Source organism: Triticum aestivum, chromosome 7B (genome assembly GCF_018294505.1).
Source record: "Triticum aestivum cultivar Chinese Spring chromosome 7B, IWGSC CS RefSeq v2.1, whole genome shotgun sequence".
In the NCBI taxonomy this organism is placed as follows: Eukaryota; Viridiplantae; Streptophyta; class Magnoliopsida; order Poales; family Poaceae; genus Triticum; species Triticum aestivum.
In genome coordinates this window covers 695,687,642-695,708,837 of record NC_057813.1, presented here as the reverse complement: position 1 = coordinate 695,708,837, position 21,196 = coordinate 695,687,642, and the positions used below count along the sequence as shown (strand labels likewise).

The 21,196-nt window shown below is 46.7% G+C and overlaps 2 long non-coding RNA genes across 2 annotated transcripts; both read left to right on the top strand.

Annotated features, from left to right (window-relative positions):
- The first annotated feature begins 3,435 nt into the window (after positions 1-3,435).
- LOC123156439 (uncharacterized) lies at positions 3,436-8,278 on the top strand. The gene is made up of 2 exons (XR_006478113.1): positions 3,436-7,871; positions 7,964-8,278. It is a non-coding gene; the product is annotated as an uncharacterized lncRNA (long non-coding RNA).
- An 8,475-nt stretch (positions 8,279-16,753) lies between these two features.
- LOC123156326 (uncharacterized) lies at positions 16,754-19,480 on the top strand. Its single transcript, XR_006477975.1, has 2 exons — positions 16,754-17,309; positions 18,500-19,480. It is a non-coding gene; the product is annotated as an uncharacterized lncRNA (long non-coding RNA).
- The last annotated feature ends 1,716 nt before the right edge of the window (positions 19,481-21,196 follow it).

The window sequence follows — 21,196 nt, the reverse complement described above, 5'->3', positions numbered from 1 at the left end:
ACCGCAACACCTCCGCCACTCACAAGCAAGCTCTATGGCCGTACTGCACTTTGAAGATCAACCCTGAGACGAAGAAGGAAACATATGAGCTTCCTGCCTTTCTGGACATTCTTCACCGTGTCTTCCGTGAGACTCTTTTCCCTCGCATCGGGAATCTGGATATGGTTCATTCTTATCTCGTGGACATGCTTCTCTTCTGCCAGCGTGAGAAGGAACAAAACACCGGAGAGTCCCTGGACATATCCCATGTTATGTGGTCTGAGCTGTTATCCGCTATCTCCGAACGCAAGTGCCCGATCTATGGTCCGTTCATCATGCTGCTTATTGAGAAGGCCTGGGGTCGTGTCTATCCCCAGGTGATGCTAGAGATCGGGGAGTTGGTTTCTCACGACATCAAGCATCTGAGGAAGAAGGACAACTAGGGCTCTCAGGTCCCTAAATCTGGAGTTCCTTCGTCTGCCACTGCCATGGAGACCGAGGAGGAGGCTAAGGCTGAGGCTGAGGATGATGATGACTATGTGCCTTCTGCGGCAGAGCCCTCTTGGGCAAAGAAGCTCAAGCTCAAGATGAAGAAGCTGTTCTGCATGGAGGCTCATGGTTAGTACATGACTCATGTGGGTGAGAAGAAGGCCCGTCGTCGTCACAAGGAGCTCATGCGCCAGTTGGGCGCCACCGTTAACAGTGGATCTAAGGACCAGCTTACTGAGGAGGAGGAGTGGATTCAGCAGCACTGCCCGTGGACCGATTCTGATGCCGAGCACTTCCCGACCGACGATGGTGGCGCAGACGATCCCGCTGAGACCTGATTCTCTTGCTATCACCTGGAGCTGTAGCAACACTCCCTCTCCTTTTTGGTGTCTCGATGCCAAAGGGGGAGAGAGTTTAGGGATTTGTGTTGTGTCTTCCGTTGTTTGTGTATTCTCGCAGTTTGCCTGGTTTGGTTTGTGTCTGGTTTGTGTCAGTGAGACCTAAGTTCCAGTCATATGGTGTGAGACATATGCTACCTTATCTTTCGAGTATCTTTATCTATGTCTATCTAGCTTATGAGTTGCATGCTTATCCTATTATCTATGTTGCTCTCATATATCATGCTTAGGTAGTTGGTCTCTAAAATGTAGGGGGAGCGTTGATCCTGGTATCTGTGTCGTGCAGTCCAAAGCACTTATCTAGACAGCACACATCCAGGGGGAGCCCTTCTACATTTTAGGACGGTGGGGCTTTGCGTCGATCCTATATCTTTCCTGCTTGTGCAAATCCCGTATTGTCATCAATCCACCAAAAAGGGGGAGATTGTAAGGGCATATTTATCCCCAAGATGTTTTGGTGATTGATGACAATGCTTTTGCGGACTAATCGTGTGCGTTGAGTTCTTTCAGAGATTCATCCTTTGGCGCGAGACGATTTCTTCCCCTCGGTGTTCTATTCAAGACGGTGTAGCTCCTTCGTTTCTCTGCTGGTGGTCTAATTTCGTAGGAGTCACCGTACTATCAAGAGGGGATCCGCTTTGGTAAGGCTAGGGTGGAATCAAAATGTACACATCCTTATCACACCCGATGCTTCTCTCCGCTTCATTGGAGCTATCTTTCCTAAATCTGTGCCTGCCTGTCCTGTCCCAGCGGTAGTACCGCGGCCCTCAGCGGTAGTACGCCGAAGCTCGTCAAGCGGTAGTACCGCTCCCCGAGCGGTAGTACCGCTCCCCGAGTGGTAGTACCGCTTGCGAACTTCGGTCGTAGTACCGCAGTGGTTCCGGACTACTACCGCCTCGATTCTCGACCGTTGTTTTTCGTGTCAGGTTTTACGGTACTAGTAGCGGCAGTAGCAGCGGTAGTACCGCTTATACTTCCGCGGTAGTACCGCTCGGGGGACAGGACTCTGCATCCCTCGTCAGCGCGGTAGTACCGCTGGGAGGGAGCGGTAGTACCGCCCTGCCCAAGCGGTAGTACCGCTCTGTGCGTGGCTGTTTGGTGGGTAACGGTTGGATTGTTTCCCCACTATATAAAGGTGTCTTCTTCTCCAAAGTTGACTTACCTCTTCCCCCAAAAGCCCCATTGTTGCTCCAAGCTCCATTTCACCCGATCTCTCTCCCTAGCCAATCAAACTTGTTGATTTGCTCGGGATTGGTTGAGAAGGCCCCGATCTACACTTCCGCCAAGAGAAATTTGATTTCCCCCACTTATCCCTAGCGGATCTTGTTACTCTTGGGTGTTGAGCATCCTAGACGATTGAGGTCACCTCGAAGTCATACTCCATTGCAGTGAAGCTTCGTGGTGTTGTTGGGAGCCTCCAAGTGTTGTGGAGATAGCCCCAATCTTGTTTGTAAAGGTTCGGTCGCCGCCTTCAAGGGCACCAATAGTGGAATCACGGCATCTCGCACTGTGTGAGGGCGTGAGGAGATTATGGTGGCCCTAGTGGCTTCTTGGGGAGCATTGTGCCCCCACACCGCTCTAACGGAGACGTACTTCCCCTTAAAAGGAAGGAACTTCGGTAACACATCCTCGTCTTCACCGGCTCCACTCTTGGTTATTTCGTGCCTTTACTTTTGCAAGCTTACTTGTGTTGTATCTACTGCTTGCTTGTGTGCTAGTTGTCATTGCATCATATAGATTGTCCACTTAGTTGCATATCTAGACAACCTACTTTGTTGCAAGGTTTAATTTGTTAAAAAAAAAGCTTAAAAATTGTTAGTTGCCTATTCACCCCCCCCCCTCTAGTCAACCGTATCGATCCTTTCACTGATGTCCCCTAAATCCTCCGGACATCAGCAAACACATCAAACCCAACCCATATGGCCCATCCCAAACCATCTTTCTTTTTATTTTCTCTTTATTTATTTTTTGTCTTAGTCCCAACCAATTATATGCATGTGTGCGTGGATAATCTGCGAGGACACAAGAGTGTGCATAGTAAATATGCGTTTGAAACGAACACTTCCGAATTCACAGACTCACATATAATGTCGAATTAGGAACATGGAGTTTTTGCTCTCGGGTGAACCGTGAATCCAAAATAATAGTATAATATATTTTTCCTTATTTCTTTACAAGACACATGTTTGAATGTTCTACTGTTATGCGAAATTTCGTGAAGAAAATAACATTTGTAGTGCCCATAACTGAAAACACAAAACGGGCGATGGCACCCTAAAAAAAGGTCACTTTGAAGCATTTTGGGCTCAGAGACTTGTTGATTTGCTTTTAAAAAAATTAAAGCGTCACCAATGTGATTTCTTCACGGTATATAAAACACCAAAAAAATGTGACGAAAGAAAGAAAACCTTTGGCTAGGATATCTTCTGCCTTCTGCCGGTGCCGCCGTCGGTCTACCTCGTCTTTTTAATTATTATTTTTAATTTACGGTTCACCCAGAAGAATGGCTCTTTGGGTCAAATCTCAAATTAGTCCTTGTGTGTCGAGAAAATGCACCTGTGAAGACCCAACACGACACGTGCACCGCCCGGTCAAGTCTAGCCGCCACTCTCGTGATCTCGTCTCCCGGGGCTTCTCTTCCTCTCCAGTGATGAGTCTCCTCCATGGCTTTTGGCAAAATTTCGTGTTTTGACCCTTGTACCTGCCGCGGATCTGGAACTGGAGCGAAGATCCATCCCCCATGCGGATCTGGATCCATCTCTTCTCCTCTCCCCTCTCCGAACGGCGGCGATGATGGAGGGAGCCGCCGGCGACGGCCGGCCAGGCTCCCGACAGGCGGACTCGCCGCTCCTCGGGGCCAGCCCCTCCCGCCGCGCCCCGCGCATCGGCTTGGCGACCCCTAGGCGATGCCGCCGGTGCCGGGGGGCGTCCGCGGCGGCGCGGCCTGTGGCGGGTCCCGGTCGAGGGCTTGCTCGTGCTGGCGCCGGATCTGAGCCGCCGTCGATGGAATCTTGGCAGCTTGGCTGCATCTTGCTTCGGGTTCGGTACTGTCACCATCTCTCTCTCTCTCTCTCTGATTCACACGCGCTCTCTCTTTCCCTCGGTGTGGACGCGCGCACCTGAACCAAATCAGCCGAGCTCTCGTTGCCGCATCGCTGACCCGTCGTCCCGGCGGGCGCCGCGTCAGTTCCCCAGCGCCACGGTGCCGCCGGCCACCGCCATTCCATTGGCTTGGATTCGGTTGTGGCGCGGGCAGGGAACCGTAGGGTGATTGTCTGATGTGTCGTCCGTGCGGGGGGTTTGGTCGGTCGAGGCCTGGTATAATACATATGCCACCATTGTACATGCCCTGAGCAGGATGGATGGATGCATGCATACTCCCGTCTAGATACATCCTCTTTTATCCATTTCGATGACAAGTATTTTCGGACGGAGGGAGTACATGATATCATGTTGCTTGGTGTGCAGCAGGCGATGATGATGATGATGTTGACGACTGTGGCTAAAATAAGTTGTCTTGAGCAATCAAGACGGCCTATAGCCAGCAGCCAGCTATACTATTAACCATGCTCTAAATAGAATCAGTGGCCGCGTTGGAGTTGGCCTTAGAGCCCACCCTTACCTCTCTTGTAGCCTGTTCAATTCATGGCTGATGTTGGATGGCTGTCCCTCGGATGGTCACTCTGATGAGTGATAACCAGGGCAGTTCTCTTATATCGCGATGGGTAGATTATGCAGCAAGAGATGTGAGTGTTGGGTTTGAAGATGTAATGCAAAACTGAGCCATCTTTTGCTTACGATCTTTGTAACCTCTCCCTCTGTCTCTCTCTTCAAACCCTAAACCAAATCAGTTGAGTTCTCAGTGCCGACTCACTGACCCATCGGATGGGTGGTCGCTGCATCAGTTCCACACCGCTACGGGGCCAGCCACCGCCATTCCACTGCCTTGGATTCGGTTTGTGGCGTTGGCTGGGAACCGTACGGTGTTGTCTGATGCGTCGTCTGAGCGGGAGGTTTGGTTGGTCGAGGCCAGGTATGAGCAGTTCCTGAGATGGATGGATGGACGGACGGATGGGTGTATGCATGCCTATGTGTATGTATATCATGGTCATGTTGCTTGTGGTTCGGCGTCCTTTTGGGAAAAAAATGAGGGGCGATGATGATGCGTGTGGCTGAAATAATTATGTCTTGAGCAATCAAGACAGCCGTGACGTATGGGTACTAAATAGGGCCTGAATGGGTGCGCCCACGTTGGAGATGCCCTTAAGAGCCCACCCTTACCTCTCTTGCAGCCTGGTCAATTCATCGCTAATGTTGGATGTTCTGCGCCTCGGACGGTCATTCTGATGAGTGATAACCAGGTCAGTTCTCTTACATCACGATGGGTAGATCATGCAGCAAGACTTGTGAGTGTTGGGCTTCAAGATGACACGCATACTGAGCCCTCTTTGCTATGCTACAAATACTGTTATATTTGTGAACGGAGGGAGTATCTATCTATCTATCTATCTATCCATATCAGGGGAGATGATGGTCAAACATGTCTGACATGAACTTGTCTTAGATTATTCGAGGAGCCGTGGGTATCAAAAATCCGATCTCCTCTCTTTTGGGACCTTTTCATTCTCACCGAATATTGACGGCTCTGTCTTGGATGGTCATTCTGTTGAGTAATAACCAGCAGAGCTTGACTTCAATGGTGGGGTTTGATCTGGTCAAGGAAGATGGTGGAGCTAGTATGATCTATCAAAGGCGAATGTGAGCCCTCCTACATCCGATTCATAAAAAAGTTAGAACATCTTATATTTGTGAACAGAGGGAGTATCTATCTATGAGGGGCGATGATGATCAAACATGGCTGACATAAACCTGTCTTCGATTATTTGAGGAGCTGTGGGTATCAAAACCCGATCTCCCCTCTTTTGGGACCTTTTCATTCTCACCGAATATTGGCGGCTCTGTCTTGGATGGTCATTCTGTTGAGTGATAACCAGCAAAGCTTGACTTCAATGGTGGGGGATGATCTGGTGAAAGAAGATGGCGGGGCTAGTATGATCTATCAAAGGCGAATCTGAGCCCTCTCAATGCAACTAATACTGTGCGCTCCCACATCCAATTCATAAAAAAGTTATTATGTTTAAAGTGATAAATTGTCATGGTGTTTGGTTTGCCTTCTCCTGATTTTGTGGTCCATGGAGGGACCAGTTTTGCGCATTCAGGCTTTGCTCAAGCTCGTCACATTGTGGTGGTCCTAGTATTGGTAGTGGTTGAATGTGTTTACTTCCTTCTTTTCATGGGGTTAAATGTGTGAAACATGATCAGCAAATGTTTGCCCTCTTTTCCTGTCTGCATGTCCTCCTTTATGTCCCCATTAAATTTCTAGTGGTTCTTATGGCAGTGATGTAAATTCAAGTCTGCAAGATTTCAACATTTTTTCTACTGTCTTGGCATAGCACAGCAACTGCTAACTGGCCTCTAAGAATACAATTTGGCCGGTTTGTTTTTTTGCTGATGACCATTCTAATGCTTATAGACGCCAATACGTGGAAAACCACAAAAATCTTGTGTTGTGAAAATACCATGACTATCTTTACCTTTTTGAGAATTTGTCTTTCTTGCCGGCCTGTATCCATGTATACATAAAAGATATGATGAGAGTTTGGTTTTGGTTTTAGTTCTTTCGGTATGCAAAGGACTGTTTTGCAAGGTTACATTTCGGCCTTTTTTCCTACCCATTTTACCCATTTTGTTTGTTTTGCTGTATGTCAACCAGTTCTGTTGTTTTAGGAACAGTACTCACATTTTCCTTCTGTTCTCCCTTTTTCTTGAATGCTATGATAGTTCTGCTTTCCCTTGGAAAGTTTTCGAAACTATCTTATTTGGTGCGGGGTCAGTTTTCTTCTTTCAATTGCTATTTGACTTTTGATAATTTCATTCTTTTACTGTACTGTATCCACTTATCAGTTACTAGTATTTTCGGATAATTTTACTTCTTTACTGATTTCGACTTAAAGGTCATATAGGGCAAGTTCAGATGCGAACATTACTGTTTCCTTCCTGTCATGTCCATGAATGGCTGTGATGATATAGCTTCCCTGTGAGAGCTTCTGTCTAACACCTGAACTGATTCAGTTGGTACTAAACTAGGAGGGCTTGTGTGACAGCAAGTAACCAGTTTAGCGGCTAACTATAATTCTTAAATGTTGGAATTATGAATACACTTAACAGTGGAGGGAGGGAGGGAGGGAGGGACGGAGGGAGGGAGAGAGAGAGGGAGAGAGAGAGATTCCATGGTCCTTCTACCAGAAGTTCAGTTATGGTGTTGAGCTGGGGGTATATCTGAGCCATTTACTTGTACACGTCCCAACTTTTGTGCCCACCAGATCATGATTTGCTATTGGCTTCTCTGTTATTCTGTTTGTGGAATTTGTGCTAAGTTCTGTTGATGGCGATGATGAGTAAGGCTCATTAGAGGTGTACTGAGTTCAGATACTATTGCTTGTTTTACGGGTATGGTTTTGGGTTAGGGTTTTGTGTGACTAGGTGGAAGTGTGCAAATCGGGACGGCTTGCTTTCTGTGAGCAACCATTTCAATGCTCAAATGTCACACGGGTGTAAGGGCATCTCCAACGCGGATCACCAAGGATACACTATACAGAGTGGGTTGACCATATGATAGACAAGCCAACTCTGAGCCTCCCATTTTTATTGATAAATATGACCTCTCTTTCTACAATCTGTGGTTATTTGCTTATGTATGTTTTTGAATATTCTCAATCTATTAATGAACTATAGCAGTATTGGGATCTCACTGTAATATATGTTATCATCTGTGGAACTTACAAGATATGCTCATAGCAAACTGGATTTTGTGCTATTTTACACTTACATACTCAGAATGCTTTTACTTACTGATGCATCAAGAGGTTCTACTTTATTTGAGGGCCCTGGGAAGCGGCAGAGGGCTTCACATCTTTTGTTCAAAATATGCTGTTATTTGCAACTGTACGTCCTTTGTTACTTGCATGTTCTGTTTCTATGCTCAGCGTTCCTGTTTAGTCCTTCCTGCTTTTTTATATGGCCGCCCTTCTCTGTAGTGATGCCTGTTCAAGTCATATATGCAAGTGTTGGTGGTGCTGTAATTCATATGGTCAATCACATTAGGATGCAACCGAGTGTGAGTGCATATGAGCATTAAGATGGCGAGAATACTAGTAATTGCCATGTCAGTGGCTTGGCTTTATGCATGAGCCCTCGGTGCAACTGTACTAGTACCACACAATCTGTACTTACAATATTATTCCTCTTTTTCATCTCTGGAACCAGTTCCCTGTATTTTGTTTTTGACAGCTATGTGCCTAGTACAGTTTACTCCCAGAATTTAGTGGCCTGTTGATGCTGTTTGTAAGTTATGTTGTTTGAGATTTTTAAGTACTACCTCTGTTCCTAAATGTAAGCTGTTTTGGCAGTTCAATTAACGTCTTACATTTAGGAACAGAAGGTGTATTTCGTTTTGCGAGAACTACAGTTGTCCCTGAATATTCTTGACTATTTTCTAGCCATATATATGTTCAGTGTTGCCATACATATACATAGATAATGCCCAGTAAATATCAGAATAAACTATTTGAAATTGTTGCTATACATACACAGATAATGCCCAGTACATAACTACTATTTGTAAGGAAGATTTTTATTATTCATTACCTAGAGGCATAATGTTGAGAATCTAAATATTGAGTTTCCTCTACCTGTCTACCGTTATGTCTCGTTATACAGTTTCATCTGGATTCTGAAGTGCCGCAGTCTCCATCGGCTGGATTGGAACTGGCAGTTTCAGCTACTCAGCTCAAGCTGCAAGCAATGTTCAATACGGTGGAGGTAGTGGCAGGCTACTACTACTCTCGACCATTTACCCAAATGATAAGTGTCATGCACGAAGCAATCTGGACCTGACGTTTTTTACAACTAAAATTGCCATCTGAAAAAAAGCCTAAAAAAAGTAAACCTGCCATTTGAAAAGAAAGTATTCATCCTCATGTCACTAAACTTGTCTGAAAAATATTCGAAGTTGCCGTGTGTTTGTGTCACCCGTGTGACACTTATCAATGTCCTAGATTTAAATGATCAACAGTTATAATGTACACTTATCTATGTTCCTCCTGTCGAAGACCATTATTGACAGGTTGGATAAACACTGTAGAAGATTTTTTTGGCAAGTGTCTAAAAAGAGAAAACGCTACTATCTAGTGCGATGGACTCGTATCTGTAGATCGAAGGAGAAAGGTGGTTTGGGTGTGAAAGATTTACATAAGCAAAACCTAAGCCTTCTTACTAAATGGTGGTGGAAGTTGGAGACCAAAAATGGTCTTTGGCAGGAGATTATTAAAGCTAAATACCTTGGTAGAGATACGGTAGCTTCTGTCAAAGCAAAGGTGAATGATTCGCCTTGCTGGAAAGCTATTATGAAGGTGAAAAACCTTTATATGGCAGAAGAGTTATTATTCAATCTAGGAATATAGCAAGGGTTTGGATCGATCCCATTGGTGATCAGAAACCATTTAAGGACCAGTTCCCTTCAGTTATTCTCAATCTGCAACTCCCCTGAATGCACTGTGGAAAATTGCTGGGAGGCAGATCCTTTAACTTTCTTTGGAAGGAGATTACATTAAGTGTACCTGAATGCAATGTTTCTTTCGGAGGCTAGAGGTAGCTGTGTATCTGATGAATTAGATTACATTAAGTGGGGCCTGGGTCCCAAAAAAGTCTTTACGACCAAATCGGTTTATTCTTTCTTGGAAAGAAACATCACAGGGTGCAGTTTTGGGTGGGTTTGGAAAGCTGGTGTTCCTTTAAAGATCAAAATCTTTATGTGGCAGCTATTCCAGGATGCTATCCTTACTCGGGAGGTGATGAAAAAAAGAGGGTGGAAAGGAAACCCGAAATGTTCATTCTGTGGAGAGAATGAGACTTCTCAGCATCTCTTCTTAACTTGCCCTATAGCTAGGGTGACTTGGAGAAGTGTTGCCTGCATACTCGGCACTGATTTGTGCCCGAACAGTTTATGGCAGGCTTACTCCTGGTGTTATGTTTACTTTCCAAGTGGGGAGATTTTCTACACAGTTGGCATAGCTGCACTTTGCTGGGCTATTTGGACATGTCGCAATGGTGTTACGTTCGAATCTAAGTGTTTGCAAACACCTTTTGAATGTTGCTTTTCTATGTGTGCTTTTCTTGGTTACTGGGCAAGACTGTTGAAGCAAGAGGATGTGGTGGACCTGCGAGCAGGTGTAGACATGCTGAAGAATAGTGCATTGAGGCTGATGCGCATCTGCGTTGCAAACGAAGACTGAGAAGCTCGCTGGAGAACTGCTGGAGGGAATGGTGATGCGTCATCACAAGAAGACGCGTATTTCTGATGTTGCCTCGGTTTTATGTTTCATTCCTGAAGTCTCTCCCCTGTGTGGGACTGTCATTTTGGTGCTCACCTGTGAGCTGTCTGGGGGTTGCCTCGTCTGAAACTCTGAATGACTTGGTGTCGCCGGGTTTTTGCCCTACAGTGGTTTATCTCGATGGCGAGTGCTCACAGTAGGTTTCTCGGCTATGCTTGAACCCGCTTCCCCTCTCCCGTCTCATTCTGTGGACTTGTTTGTATTTCCGTTATGTCGCAGTAATGGAAAGGGGTTATGCCCGGTTCAAAAATAAATAAATAATGTACATTAAATGGTAGTGGTATAGATATGTTTAGGTACGGCGACTAGCGGTCAGCTGGTCAATCGGATATGGACATCCACACAAGTACCCAGCTTGTGTTGAACGCATGGTTTCCTTGTGTTGAAACCATGGTTTCGGAACACTAGGCGATGTCCCGCGAGTTGCTGCGGGAACCTTGTTAAATAATTGTATGCTTAAGACCTTAAGTGATATACGACTAAAATAAATGTAAAAAACAAATATAGAAGTGTCTCACATGACTTAATTCCCTTGAAAAGTCATGCATGAGGTGGTATGTTTTGCATGAAAGGGTTAATAAAAAAAGTAACTTATGACTCCATGCATAACTTTGTTGAGGCATTGTTGCGTGGAAAGGAAAACTAGGTGGTGGTTTGTAGCTATTTTAAGAATAAAAACATGTACGATTAAATGATATAATAAGACTAAAATTAATGCAAAAACAGATGCAAAAGTGTCTTACATGACTTAATTCCCTGGAAAAAAAAGTCATGCATGAGGTGGTATGTTTTACATGAAGGGATTAATGTAAAAAGTAACTTGTGACTCCATGCATAACTTGGTGATGTGGCATCATTGCATTAGTTCTTCTACAACACATGGCATTAGTTCTTCTTGCTTGTACAGTCCTTTTTGTGTCACGTCATGAGTGAAGATGGCAATGGGTCGGGTTTGGATCGGGTTGAACAATATGAAATCCATATCCATATCCATAAAGACAGTCTTTGCCCGCCCATGAAAAAATCCATGGGTGAAAAACTGTGTCCATGTCCAAATCCGATGGATATCCATACCCACTAGATATCCATTGGGTCCTCTCGAGACATATAAATAAGACGTAACACAATATAAACATAAACTCTTCCATTCTTCACCTCGTGGCAGGCTAGGCTTCACTTATGATAAATCAACATCCACTAACAACCTAAGATCATTTAGTATTTTTCTAACAGATGAGAATGACGAGTCATTTAAGGAGATAAAAATAAGGGAAGGGGCATTGGAGTATGTTACGGAGGGGATTGAATGTCAACTCATAAAAGTTACAATGGGGATTGTGTAACTTCTTGTGCATGTTTTAGATTAAAAAAAGTGTAAAATTGTCGTGGGACATGTGACCGTGGGGTAGGGATAGCACATTTTCCCCCATTAAGTCATACTATTGGGTCGGGTTTGGGTATATCCATGGGTACAATATTATATCCATGCCCTACCCACGAACAATCGGGTCGGGTTTGGGCGCCGCCATGGACACAAAAGCACATCCAAACCCTATCCATTCGGGTCGGATATCCATGGATAAAATTGCCATCCTTAGCAGGCAGCCTGGGCGGTGCAGTTACAGCGGCGCCGGGGTCAAGTCATCCGCTTACATACTGAAAGGATGACCAGACGAAGGCACCACCTTGAGCGGCGGTGAAAAGATGGTTGTTCATTCCCGGGAGTCAGGAGACGATAACACTTCATCGCGCATTTAATGCGCGTACCTACCTTGTCGGGGCGAGGTAGTTTCCTTAGCAATGAAGCCATTATGATACCCCTTGGGAGGACCTGGCTACTAAGAAGAGGGTTGAATGCTTGGTAGAACACCGGTAGGAGTACACTACTCTTACTGTTCCCGTAAAGGACTTGTAGTCCACTGCTCACCAAATAAACCACACATGAAGAAGTAGTAGGGCATTGCAAAATCATGCGGCCCGAACCTGGGTAGATTGTTGTGTCATTTCGTGCATTTCTCATTGCGGTAGGCCCTCACCTTGCGCTCTATCTATGAATCGGCAAGGGACGTTTGCAGTCCCTGGTGTCTCCCGTCTGTTCTGCGCACGGGCGATGACGGGATCCGAACGGGCCCTAGGTTCTCTATTTTTAGCTATATGAAGGGGGACGTTGTTTGAGGTGGATTTAGTAATTGTTGTTGATTGATGGTCCATGTTTGACTGATAACCCTTAATTAGGAAGTTTCTAAAGTAATATTTTATATTAGGCTTTTAGAATAAACTGGGTAGGGGCAACTTCCACAGCTCCAAGTAAGCCACAAAAGAACTGGCCAACACGTTGTTCCGATTCAACTTATCTCTCCATCTCTCCTCCCAAGCGAACACGCGACTAGGGTTCCCGCCTACTGTTGGCGCCGCCAATCTGCTCTGCCTCGTCTCATGCGGCCTTAGTGCCATATGGTGTGGTGGATCCCGACCCTTTCCGGCGGGAGGACTCCATTTTTAGATGTTTCTTTGAGTTTTGTTAGGGTTTGTGTTATGTGTAGTGGAAGGCCGGACGACGATGACTCCCTGAAGACGGAATAAGGTTCTCCCCGCCTAGCCCTCATCCATAAGGTGCGTCTAGCATCGTCGGAGTGCGTGTAGATGTGTGTCTCCATCGTATCTCACAGGGGTTTAGTCATGGTTGTTTTTGGTGGATCAGCTCGGATCCGGTCTTTGTTCATATATATTCTTGTGTCTTCGAGTTAGATCCTTTCAATCTTAGTTTATTTTCATCGGCGGTGGTTGTTGTTATGGTACTATGGGGTCTTAGCACGACAACTTTCCGGCTATCTACTACAACAAAATTTGCACGGCTTCGACGAGTGTAGGGCGATGATGGTGCCACGCCTTCGGTGTTTGTAGTCGTCGCTAGATGATCTACAAATTTAAATTGAATTTTTGTTACTTTTGATGTTCTTTGTACTATCATGATTGCCATGAATAGATCAGAAGTTTTCTGTAGAAAAATTAGCCGACCTTGTTGAATAAAATAAAGAGTAAAATGCACTGGCAGTCACTCAACTTGCGAAGAGCGTTCAGTTTGGTCACTGTACTTAGAAATACGACAAATACGGTCACCCAATACGACAACACGTGTTTGTACGGTCACTGTTGCTCGTATGCCACCCGTCGCCGCTCGCTTTAACCAGACAGTGTCGTCCACATCGGCACGATGAGGGTTATTTCTGCAAATTAGCCCCGCGCATGTAATTATCCATCGACCACCCTGAAATACCCCACGCTGTGGCGGAATCCTTAATTCCCCACTCTGCCGCCGCCCTCTCCCTGCTATTTGTCGTTGCCCTCTTCCGTGCTGCTTGTCGGCGGCGTCTCCCTGCCGCTTGCCGCCACCCTCTCCTTGCCGGTTGCCGCCTCCCTCTCCTCTCCCTCCCACTCCCCATGTCGACGAGCTCGGTCAGGTATTCGTTCGGTGGTCGTTCGATGGTGGTGCCACTCATCAGATGCCCTTCTTGCCGCACTCGTGTTAAGTTCTATCTCTCCAACACGGAGAAGCACGAGGGTTGGGTCTTCTACAGGTGTCCTGTTGGTGTAAGTGGAGTGCATCCCTGTTCTTCATTTTGGTCGAATCTTGGGAACTTGTAATGTGATTTTTGGCATTTGTTCTTTTCTTTTGATCTTCAGGACCATTTATGGCATTGGGAGTTGGAATACATTGGCTAATTGCTGGATAATCAGTTTCTCGCGGGCAATGAAGCCGTAGATGCATTAGGAGTTGCAGAAGATAGGAGGGAAGAGCTGGTGCAAGCAAGGAATGAAAGTTATGCAGGTGGAGGCGCAGTTGAACTTCCAGGCTTTGAAGTTGGAAATCATGGAAGAGTTCCAGGGCAAATGAGCAATCAGCAAGCAGAGGCACTTGTAGGTTTAGGCAATGAAATATTGGTGATGATGAAGGCACTGTTGGCAACACTCATTGTAGTTGCAGTGCTTGTAGTTATTTCTCTGCTGAAGAAGTGATGGAGTAGATGCAATATGTAGTTCATGCAGTATGGCTATTTCACTGTTAGTGTGTTAGGAATGATGCCTAGTTTGTTAGGAGATGAGCTGGTACTATGTGGTAGTATTGTTAGTGTCAAGTGACAATCTTTTGCATTGTATCTGGTAATATGTAATGCAAGTGACAATCTTGTACTGTAAATGGAAGTTAATGGATCATCTTTGATGTCTTATGGTGATGCTGTCAATTTGGGCACATTTGACCATTGTCATATTTGGCTTGTGTGTGTGCATTGCAAAGCTAGTTTATGATGCTTGTGTGTGTGTGTGTGTGTGTTGTCAATTTGGGCACATTTGACCATTGTCATATTTGGCTTGTGTGTGTGCATTGCAAAGCTAGTTGCTGATGCTTGTGTGTGTGCTATCAAATTAGGCAATGAAATGTTGTGTTCATTTTGCTTGCAAAATAACTATGGAACTGCTCCAAGTTGGAAAGGACAAATGTGACCATATGTTGGGCAATGTTATAACCAGGGCATTAAGCATAGTCATAAGTAGGGTAAAGAAGTATATTGTAGAACTGGTTACAAAATTGTCAGCATATAACTCATCTTCATGATCATATGCTGCTGCTTTATCTCCATATTTCTCATTTCCTTTCACCGCTTCTTTTCCCTTTTCAACTTTTTGCTTCCCTTTCTCTTCTTTCTTCTTCTCTGTCACCACAGGCTCATCCATGTCTACATTGTCAGCATAGAAATCATCATCACCATCACTAATGTCATAGTCACTGTCCACTATGGCTCCAGGATCAAAGTCAGAGTCATCTGAGTCACTATCAACATCTTCAATGTAATCAGAACTGCTTTTCTGTCTGCTTTTCCTTTTGCATACTCTTGATAATCCAGCTTCATCACTTCCGTGTTGTATTGCTTCCTGGAGATCATCTGGAGCTGCAGCATTTTCATCCTGGTTACCAAAAGAACAATCCCTCCTTGCAAACACATAATTGCCCACATCAACATCTAAGCTCTCTGGATACACAACTTGTATTGGGATTGCTTCACCTTCCTGCCCTACACCTTCAGGGACATGAACATCTGTCTCTGCATTTACAGCCTCAGTACTTTCTGACCGATCAACTCTTTCTTAGAAGGACTAAACACTGGGGGTAGATGCACTCTTGGGAAATTGACCACATCATCATCATCATTTGAATTCGGACTGTCTTCATGGTCTAAATACAGACTGAATGAGTGGTGGCCAAGATCAACAAAGGTTATCATCTGGTCTGTGTCTCCATCTCCTCTTATTCCTCTCAAGCCATTCTTCTGCAAGGTTAGGATTGGAATGTAGTAGTAAACCTTCAGCCTTCCTGCCATCTCCCAACCAATCTCCTCAACTAGGTGCTCAACCATGATTGGGGACCATGTCACTGTATCCAAATCATGATACCACAACACATGCCCATTGACATAAGAACGGTTGCTACCTTTGCCAAGGAAATATCCACCATGGTTAAATTGAACTAAAAATTTCCTGCTGCGTGGTCCTACAAAGATGAGAACAAAGCACAATTCTGTCAAAGATGAAAACAGAGCACAATTCTGTCAACTGTCAAAGATGAAAACAGAGCACAATTCTGCACAATTCTGTCCTACAAGGAACCACCTTTGCTAACCTAAAACCCCAATAGTATGTTCAAACATCTAAAAGGCCTACAATTGCTTCAGAATGACCCACAAACAAGCACTTAGCCCCTAATTTGTCAGCCAAAAACCATACACCGAAACCCCCAATTTGTTAGGCAAAAACCCTAGCTTAAATCTTGTGAAAACTTGCGGGCAAAATTGGCCTCCTAACTCCATGTGCACAATGCGAAACCCTAAATCGCGGAATCGGAGACTGCAAGCACCAATCATGGCGGATGTACGTGGGGCTTACCGTAGTACGGTGGAGGAGCTCCATCTGGCCGACGAACAAGCGCCATCCTGAGGAGATGCGGCGCACCTCCGCGGCGACTCCGGCCCTTTCGCGATCTCGATGACCGGAGATGGTGCGCTGCCGCCGACGATCGCCTCCTCTGCCCCTGCTCTCCTCCTCCTCCCCCTGTTATGATCGAAGCCGAACAGGCAAGGCGTTTTGGGCTAAAGCACAACGAACCAGGGGGGATTCTGCAAAAACACCGCGCTACCGCCTGCTTAATGCCAGCTGTCGTCAAGGATAGGTCAATACGTGGTCAAACCAAGCGGCGTCGGGTGGCATACGAGTAATAGTGATCGTACAAACACGTCTTGTTGTATTGGGTGATCGTATTGGCCGTATCTCTAAGTACAGTGACCAAACTGAGCGCTTTTCGCAAGTAGAGTGACTGCCGGTGCATTTTACTCTAAAATAAAATGCCAAGAGAAAATGCACCGTGAGACCAGTCCCCCTTTCTTTCATTCGGCCCTCGCAGGCCTCCTCGGGTTACCTTTGCCTAAATCACCATTTTCATCAGAAACTTAATTTGGATCCATCTCTTCTCCTCTCCCGTCGCCGCCGAACCCTAGCTAGCTAGCTACCTCAGATCAGTCCAGCTGCGAGAGGCCACCGGCGGCATGGCTGCGTGCGGCGGCGAGCATAGCACGCGATGCGACCGCTCTAATCGGATCCAATCGAATACCGCCGCACCGTCCGTCCCGCTCGCCGTGGCTGATGGCCGCGTCCCTCCCCAAACGGCGGCGATGATGGAGGAGCCGCCTGGCGCCGGCCGGTCTCCCGAGCGGCGGGCGCGCCGGGTCGCCTCTCCTCGGGCCCAGCCCCTCCCGCCGCGCCGTCACGCATCGGCTCGGGGGCCCCCCTCGGGAATGCCGCCTGTGCGGGAGGCGTCCGCAGCGGCGCGGGCTGGGGACCGGGCGGCGGGGCCCGTGGTGCGCTCCGGTCGAGGGCTTGGTCGGGCCGGCGCGGGATCTGAGCCGCCGTCGCAGCTTGGCTGCATGTTGCTTTCGATTCGGTACTATCCCCATCTCTCTCTCTCTCTCTCTCTCTCTCTCAGGCTCACACACACTCGCTCACTCTGTGTCTGCGCGCGAGCATTGTTCACACCGGTAAGTCCTAAACCGAATCAGGCGAGCTCTCGTTGCCGGATCCCTGACCCATCGTCCCGGTGGCCGCTGCATCAGTTCCACACCGCTACGGAGCCGCCAGCCACCGCCGTTCCATTGCCTTGGATTCGGTTGTGGCGTGGGCTGGAACTGTGCTCTGTTGTCTGATGCGTCGTTCGAGCTGGGAGATTTGGTCGGTCGAGGCCAGGTATGAGCAGCTCCTGAGCAGGATGGATGGATGGATGTATGCGTTCATGTGTCATGAACTAAAACCATGACACTTAGTTTGGGACGGAGGGAGTACATCTTGGAACGGAGGGAGTATGTATGTCTGGATATCATGGTCATGTTGCCTTCCCGGACGGGGGGTGAACCTCCTTTTTGGGGGAAAAAGAGGGGCAATGATGATGGTGATGATGATGATGGCTGAAATAATCATGTCTTGAGCAATCAAGACAGCCGTGGCGTGGTGGTACTAAACAGAGCTGAACAAATCGGTGTCCGCGTTGGAGTTGGCCTTAGAGCCCACCCTTGCCTCTCTTGCAGCCTGTCCAATTCATTGCTGATGTTGGTTGCTTTGTGCCTCGGATGGTCATTCTGTTGAGTGATAACCATGGCAGTTCTCTTACATCGTGATGGGTAGATTATGCAGCAAGAGATGGTGAGGGTTTGGGCTTGAAGATGGAAGACAAAACTGAGCCTCTTTTGCTATGCTACATATACCCCCACCCCTCTACCTCTAACCCTAAGCCAAATCAGTCGAGCTCTCATTGCCAACTCGCTGTCCAATCGTCTGGGTGGTGCCCTCTTCAGTTCACTGCTGCGGTGCTGCCAGCCTCTGCCGTTCCATTGCCTTGGAATTGGCTGTGGCGTGAGCCGGGAACCATACGGTGTTATCTGGGGCGTCATCAGGTTTGGTTGTTCGGTCCAGGCCAGGCATGAGTAGCTCCTGAGGCTGATGGGGTTGGATGGGTGGACATGTGCACGCATGTAAATTCACTCATTTTGCTCCGTATGTAGTCCATATTGGAATCTCTATAAAGGCTTATATTTAGAAACGGAGGGAGCATGATCTAAGCGCTCTTATATTTCTTTACAGAGGGAGTATGTATGTATGGATATGAGGGTCATCTTGCTTGGTGGGCAAAGGCCGGGGGTACAACCTCCTTTTCGGTAAAAAATGAGGGGCGATGATGATGACTGGCCTGTGGGTACTAAATTAGAGCCCACCCTTACCTCCCTTGCAGCCTGTTCAATTCATCGGTAATGTTGGATGTTCTGCACCTTGGACGGTCATTCTGATGAGTGATAACCAGGGCAGTTCTCTTACATTGTGATGGGTAGATTATGCAGCAAGAGATGTGAGTGTTGGGTTTGAAGATGAAATGCAAAACTGAGCCCTCTTTTGCTTACGATCCTTGTATCCCCCCCCCCCCCCTCTCTCTCTCTCTCCCTTAAACAAATCAGTCAAGCTTTCATTGCCGACTCGCTGACCCATCGTCCGGGTAGCTGCCATGTCAGTTCCCGGTCTCTACGGTGCTGCCAGCCGCCGCCAGTCCATTGCCTTGGATTTGGTTGTGGCGTGGCTGGGAACCGTAAGGCGTTGTCTGATGTGTCGTCCACACCAGGAGGTTTGGTCGGTCAAGGCCAGGTATGAGCAGCTCCTGAGATTGTCTAAGTTACTCACCACTATGGCTAGTCTGATGGATGAATGGATGGATGGATGATGGATGTTATGGTCATGTTGCTTGGGGGGTTTGACCTTTTTTTTTTTAAAAAAAAAGGGCGATGATGATGCCTGCGGCTGAAATAATTATGTGTTGAGCAATCAAGACAGCCGTGGCATGTGGGTACTAAATAGGCCCCAAATGGGTGCCGGCGTTGGAGATGCCCTTAAGAGCTCTCACCCTTACTTCTCTTGCAGCCTATTCAATTCATGGCTAATGTTGGATGTTCTGCGCCTCGGATGGTCATTCTGATGAGTGATAACCAGGGCAGTTCAATTACATCGCGATGGGTAGGTTATGCAGCAAGAGACGTGAGTGTTGGGCTTCAAGATAAAAGGCAAAACTGAGCCCTCTTGCTACGCTACAAATACTCAGTTTTTTTTTCTCCACTATACATTGTTTTTAATTTTCTATTTCTCTATTGTGTTGATGTGAGATCCGGATCTGGATTGATATCTTCTCTTGGTGACGAACCCAACAACCCTAGCTTTACTTGGGTTGGTTTCTAGTTGGCATCGTTTTTGCCTTTCTAGTTGTACGTACTATATATGAGTCAAACGATTGCCCTTTTTTCCTCCAATGCTTGTAGCTATTGACAGTTCTATTCATCTGGTTATCGATTGCCCTTTGATCTGCTATGTCTCTGTTTTTTATAATCTGAAGCTCATATTACCTTCATATTTGTTTTGGTCAGAGCAGACCTTTTGTTATGATTCTCTATGCTATTTAGTTCATTGGTAGTTAGTCTATTCTTTAGCTGCTGCTGTCAATATTAACTGCCACATTTCTGATGCATCAACGTGGCACAGATCCCTTGCACGGATTCGAAATGAGTGTCAAATAAATTTATCAACTGCAAAAGTGTATTTGTTAGAAAGGCTCTTATATTTTGTCCATGGATTTCGAGTCGAACGACTAGTCGCGACTAGTCGTCGACTAGTCGACGAGTCGTTACATGAAGGTTGACTCAACCTGTCGACTCGAATCATTGGATGAGTCGAGCGACTTGATCGACTAGTCCCGACTAGTCTCGACTAGTCGCGGTTTTTGAGTCGAACGACTCGATCAACCTGTGATGGAAGAGGAGTTGGGCGTAGAAAACGGAGCAGAGAAGGATGGGGGAGGCGGAGAGGAAGGGGCGAAGGCAGAGAAGCCATGGAAGAGGAGCTGCAGCAAGGCCATTGCGGCTGTCGATTCGTTCCTGGAGGCTGGAAGGGGAGCAGGTGAGAGAGAGAGAAAGAAGAGAGTGGATGGACGGTGAAGATTAGAGAATATAGATGGTTCAGATTGAGCTAGGCAGGCTAGGGTTTCATTGGGCCTTATTGGGCTAATATTGCTTCTGGGCCAATATTGAAGGAAGATTGGAGCGTCTGGAAACCTAGATCGAACAGTTCCACTCCCCTCCCCCGACCCAGCTCTCTTCTGCAGCAGCCGCTGCCGCTGGCTGGCTGCTCGTCCCCTTCTCCCCTGGTTGCTGCTGCTCATCCCTTGGTTGCTGCTACTGCAGGTCTGCCCCTCCCATCTCTTGCTGCTGCGGCTCCTCCCTTAGTTGCCGCTGGTCTGCTCCCTACTACTTAACTCACGTCGACTCATCGCATGTCGACTCGTCGACCATGAGTCACGACTAGTCTAGAGTCGCCCCCCCTGAGCGACTCGCCGACTCATCGACTCAAAAACCTTGATTTTGTCTTATCATAACTGGATGTCCTCCTGGAGCTTTTGCTTGAGTCATTTGGGATTTATATGTTGGCGGTTGGCCCTCTTCTCATTATATATTTTAAATTTTATTCAGTATTCTTGATTTGGCTGTGTTTTCATTTTGCCAGAGGTTGGACTGACCGCTGTTCAGTTTCATGGTGGAATAGTATTGCCACTATCCAGTGTTACATGTCTGACTATTTAGCATTAGAACCCATTTTTCATGGGATAAACGGGCGAGCTGCATTTCCTGTTTTCTGTTTGTATTATGTGCATCCCTTTTTGCAAGCTTATGCTTTTCTGCTGTTTCAAAACGGAAAGTTTATGTCATCCTATTTTTATTTGGCTTGTAGTTACTCCTTTTATCTGAA